This window comes from Astatotilapia calliptera, chromosome 12, assembly GCF_900246225.1.
Source record: "Astatotilapia calliptera chromosome 12, fAstCal1.2, whole genome shotgun sequence".
NCBI lineage: Eukaryota > Metazoa > Chordata > Actinopteri > Cichliformes > Cichlidae > Astatotilapia > Astatotilapia calliptera.
In genome coordinates, this window is record NC_039313.1 from 1036309 (window position 1) to 1042613 (window position 6305).

A 6305-nucleotide genomic window follows, 5' to 3' on the forward strand; every position below is an offset into this window, starting at 1 on the left:
CCAGGTTATTTATTTAAGCAGACATCCTGAAGTATGTTTACAAACTGGTTTGTGCAGTTTTGTTTTGTATTTTTTGTAAAGCTGAACTTCAACATGACAAAAAACGACTCAAGTCACGTGTACAGGCATTTAAAACCCAGATGTGTCAGTTTTACTGGGATCATAATACGCCTGTAATTTCCATATGATTAAGAGACAATAATATTGTTTTGATATTTTACAACAGATATTCATGTTTGAATATGTATTTCTGTGACGCGTTTTCCGCTCGCACCTGTGAAACCGAGCCTTAAATTTACTTCGTCACATGAATCCAATAAAAAGTCACGTGAAATAAAATCTCATGACTGTTTCCATAAACCTTTTTGTATTCAGAATTATTAATATTTATGTTGTACCAACGGGACATTTGTTTGTTTGTTTGTTTTTGCTTTACACAAACAAACAAACAAACGAACAAACAAAATAAAGTACAAAAAAAAAGATGTTGAGTTTCTGGATATTTCTTTTTGTATTTAAAAACTAAGGTGATTGAAAAATAATGAAATTTAAATAATTCTTTTTCAGTTATTTTTACAGTTACATTAAAGTTATGTTTTCATTAAGCCCTCTGTTTAATTGCATTTACCCAGATGGACTAAACCTTCAGCGCACCGCAGAGACAGACACTACAGACAACACAAGCTTCCTCTTAACATGTTACTGTGTATGAACGAGTGCTTTTACACACTCATACAGAAACACGGAGCTACAGCTTTAAAATAAAAATCCACCGTGTTGTGATTCACTGAGTCCTCCACTCAGTTGAAAGAGTTTGTCTGTAATTTATATTTTTACTGTTAGACGTTGACTGTTACACTCATTTTATGATTGCGATCATTAATCCTGTGGGATATTGCAAATATCCAATAAAGACAACCATCAACCTGAGAAAGGTGCCGTTAACGTCACAGTTACAGGATTTTCAGTTTTCTATTTAGAATCACTTATTTTTCTTAGTCATTTATTTAAATGTATCTTTTTCTCTTCACTTTGCTTTGAGCTCAGAAAGACTTTACAAGTCCATATAAGGTAAAGCTGTCACTGTATTAACTCTAAAATAATATATTGACACATTTCTCTAACAGAAAAAAGATGCAGACTTTTTCTCTTGATTTAATGCACATTTCTATCATAGTGATAAATTAACTCTATTTGAGTAAAATCCCACTGATTTTTAACACTGAATTGAGTTATTTGAAATTAACACTGGAGGTTCAAAAACTCTGATGGGAGTTGATGTTACTCTATACTGTGTTATTCATACACTCATCTCTAGTGAAAATTAGCTCTCATAGAGTAAAATTTGTAATTAATTTTACACAAAGTAGTGTTACTAAAACTCTTCCTGTAGTTTTACCTTTACGGTCAATTCACTGTTTTGCAGCATGAAAACCTGGTTTTTAATAATGCTTTTACATATAAAACAAGTGAGCAAAAACCACATTTAACAGCTTTATTTTTATGTCAGGCTCAAAATATAAAAACATCTCATGTAGTGTATAAAACACTTTAAAACAATGAATTTAGTTCGGCATAAAACGGCAATACAGAACGACATACAGGGAGGAATCTGAAATGCCATACTTGATTTGAAGAAGCAACACAGCTCATTTATGTTCAACACCTTCAGCACCATGTTGGGATGCAGTCTGACCCTAAATGCATGATAATGGTCATCAACAGGGTTTCCATCAGTTTTCTGCAGAGCAACACAATGTCATCTTTCACAACAATACTTTTGATCTTACAAAAAACGGAATCTCAGACACTACATCTGTACAGATGGTAAAGTCAGGGCGGTACTCTGTACCGTGTGTTATTATCCACTTAGCTGAAAACAAACTGGTAGACAACACAGCTCCAAGCAATTTCTGGACCTTCTTCCAGTGTCACCATCTTTCCTGGCTAAAGGACTCTAAATGCTTTATTTTATTACTATTATATTTATTTTTACTTGTGGTGTCCTGTAAAGGTACGCTCTGTAAGACTGCATCTTTAGCCTGAGTATGAATCTCAAAAAACACTTCCTCCATTGAGGAGACAAAACTATTCACAGTAGGCTTAATCCAGCTGCCCTGAGCTGTGCAACAGCAGAGGCACACATATCCAAAGACTCTTATTTGACCTTTTCAGATGTTGTGGGTGTTTCTTCTACATTAGTTGACATCACCTCCCCTGTAGTACAAACTTCTTTAACTGCCACATCATGCTGTAGCTTAACATCAGTGTCAGCCTGTTGGTCAAAATAGTTAAGGTGTTTGGTATTTAAATGTTTTCTAAAACCTGTGGTTTGGATGAACGTGTACATGTTGTGAAGCATGGTGTTCTAAGATGTGCCAAACACAAAATGGGCTTTAAACAGTTCATCAAAAGCACCAAGTGAAGAGGTAGACTTGCATGGTATGGCATTCTTGTCAAGAATAATGAAGAACCGGTGGATGTCATTCTTCTTCACCCCAACAGCAGGTAGCGTTGAGTGCTGGTAGTGACGGCATCAAGGTGCTCTTGGATATTTGTTCCAGTCTGAAAAGACAAATACAGACGGGCAATAAGAATCAAATGTTTCTTAAACTGGTAATTCACACCATAAAAATAGAAAAGAAACAAAGCTTCTTGAAGAGCACAAGACGTCTTTCTGCTTGAGAAGCTGACACCTTTCCTGGTCTCTAGCGGCCCTGACCAGATGGTGGAATCAGATGTAAAAGCAATGCTGAGAGGTCAAAAATATTTGTTTTTAATAAAGTTGAATCATCATCAACAACACATTTCAATGCATTGACAAAATGTTTGAGTAGACCCAAAATACAAAAGGACAGCTGTTCTGTGACAAACATTATATATGCTGTGAATGTGCTAATCAAAGAAACAACAGCTCACCAATGTCAGCATTAACTTCAGTGGCATCCTCAGGAGAGTCAGCAACAGTTCTTCCAGGTCAGTGGTAGAAGGAAGCTTCCTGCCTTGTTGGATAATCTTTCTTTTGAATGTTGTTGGCCACCTCTCCAGCAACCTGCCTGATACATCCTCACCAAACATCAGTACAAATTCCTGTTCGATCTGTAACAGGGATAGAGAACAGAGAATCATATCTGCTTTCTGTAAAATATTCAAGTGTGTTTACATTGTCAAAGTAATGACAAATATTCACCAAGCCTTCGATATCTTTGAAACGTGGAGAAACAGACAGTATGTTGCTTGACAGCAGGAGGTCAAGGACCATGTTGTGACTGTGTCTTCATCAGCTGAATGTTCCATCAGAGCGATTGCTTCCTTACACTCATCCTCACTCAGCATCTTCTCTGTAACAAACTGCAACTCTCGTCTGACAGTCGGTCCACCACACTGGTTTTCACTCGATGCTCCATCTCCTGGTGCTACACAATATGAAACACAGCTTTATCAAAACTAATAACAACATTTAATAACCATTAATAATAAAGAACCACAGTTTGGAACTGTATTATGTATTTCCAGTGAATTATAAATGTTACCTCCAGATGATAATCGCCTCCCTTTAGCAGTGCATCTCTGTATGGCTTTAATCCTCCAGGCCAAGTACCCAGTGCCACCCTCGCCATCATAATAATGTTCCTTGGAGAGTGACATGTACAGACACTGATAAATGAATAAACAAAATAAGTTATGTAACAATGAACAGTTGATAAGGACATACATTTTAGCAGGATTTAAAATGTTTAAATGCGATTGTGGTTGTATCAGTTATTACTATGAGCTACTCACATAGCCATTTTTGGAGTACGGGCCACTGAGTTAAGGGAAAAAGGTTACAATTCCTCTGGCGTATATTTCTTTTACCTGCCGTGGTGGTGATGTCCTGCAAGATCAAAAGGAAAAGAACTAGTCAGCTTCCCTGGAATTCATAGAGATGAATTTAAATCATAGTGAAGTTAAATCATATGGAGGCAGGTAGATGCTTGTATTTTGTCAGCAGATGCTTTATCTGTGGTCGTGTGTTTTTCGCTAGAACAATGTTATTCTCCCAGTGTAATGGAACATGTCTTCATTGTGTATTTTGTATTCCTTTTCTTTGTACAGTTTTACAAAAAAGAGAGAGAGAGAATTTATTTTCATCATTAAATCCTGCCAAACACAACAAGCGGCCTGTTTCTTGGAGGATGAAGTGCTGGGAATAAAGATTGTTAAGCTAGCTGTATAGCTGAAATTACGTTGCCTGCAACAAACTTTAGTGAGGACAGCATAACCCCACAGTGTAAGTTAGCTTTTGTAATGTAAACCAGAAGAGTGGCTTAGAAATATTTTAAGTAATTTGAACATATTTAATTCTTTGTGATAAACTTTGTGTTTTAATTTAATCATGCTGTACTTTACAGTTTACGACCTAGTTAGGGCTTTGTTTGAAATTTAATTTAAAGAATCCCAGAAACCCGTATTTGTTTTTTAAATGAACATAGAAATCACACTGGTCCTGTTGCAGGTTGTTGAGCTGTGTTGCTGCCATCAAATTCACAAAAACTAATGTTTTTCTTCAAATCATACATTTGTTTTTGTTGAAACAACAATATGTTTACTATGTTATACAGTAAATAAAATATGAGTTCATGGTGCAGTGGTTAGCACTGTTGCCTCACAGCAACAGAGTTCTGGGTTTGAATCCACCTTCAGGCCGGGGTCTTTCTGTGTGGAGCGTGCATGTTGTCTGCGTGGGTTCTCTCCGGGTACTCGGGTTTCCTCCCACAGTGAACAGGCAGTTAGTGGGGTTGGGTTAACTGGTGATTCTAAATGAGCCATAGTTGTGAATGTGAGTGTAAATGGTTGTGTGTCTCTTTGTGTGTTAGGCCTGCAACAGACTGACGACCTGTCCACTCTCCCAATGACAGCTGGGATAGGCTCCAGCCCCCCATCCTGAACTGGATGAATGAATGAGAACTATTTAACCTCCTAGGACCGGCCGTCCACATATGTGGACATCACATTTTGGGTTATTTAGACCAAAATACTCAATTTTGCTCTACAGGAGCCTGATATCCACTCACGAGGACGTTATGCTGCTACTGTTCTATCGACATTTTAAACGAATATCCTCATATGTGGATCTCATCTTTCTTAGAAACAAAAATAAGTTAAAAAAGAAAAAACATCTGGTAATTCTTTGTTTCTACATTCATCGGGTCCCAATCAGCCCAAATATCAAAGAGAAATGAAAAATGCTGCCGTGGAAGAGTTCAGGTCTTCGGAGGTTAAGGTTGTGGCTCTGAGCAGCTCATCGCTGGGACGTTAAACACCCTGAGTTCGTGCTCTCGGCTCACTTTCTAAGTTAATAAGTGGAAGAGAAGGAATGGAGGGAGATCTACATTAATTGCATATACCAGGTCAGTTATTGTCCAACAGTACAAAGTAGGAAAGAGTGCAAATATACAGCTACAAATGCATGACTTGCAATTCAAAAGAGAAATTTGTATTCAGGCAGCAGATATAAATCAAAGTCAGACACTTGTAAGATGGCGAACATTTCGTCACTTGAGCGAGTGACCAAACATTTCTTCCACTGAAAACGTCCAGATGAACAGAATCAACTTTTGGAGATTTACTGACCTGGATGATTGAACGTGCATCAAGACCATATACATCAGGGGTGTCAAACTCAAATACACAGTGGGCCAAAATTCAAAACTGGAACAAAGTCGCGGGCTAACGTTAATATTTATTGGAAAAAAAATCTTCCTCCAGATTTAAGAATGAATCTTTTCTTATGGACTCAAACAAGTTTTTCTGAAAAACTGAATGTGGAACAAGCAAAGCTTAATACTAAACAATATATATATTAGCTGTATGATACCAGTAGGCCAGCTCTAATAATAATTTGGTATGGCGAAGCCATACCATGTAATTAGGCTGTACCATACCATGTAATGTAATTAGGCTGCGGGCCAAAGTTGGCCCGCGGGCCAGAGTTTGACACCTATGATATACATGGATCTCCCTTTGGTTAGAAAACCACAGTTTTCTGTAGCCAGCTACCGGCACAGAGATCCCTCTACCTTAGTGGTACCCATACTTAGAAAAGAGAATGTGCATCTATCTGATTGGTCAAAAACTGTTGAGAAGGGGGCGTGGTTTAGACTTAGCCACACACACACACCTTGACCTGTTACCCACTTTCATGAGTCTGAGGCAGCATCTCTGTGAGAGCTATTGTTTCGTGACCTTGCTCCGGTTCACTACCACATTCCTGCACAAACACAAACAACCGTCGATCATGGGAATGTATTTTATTCTGAGAG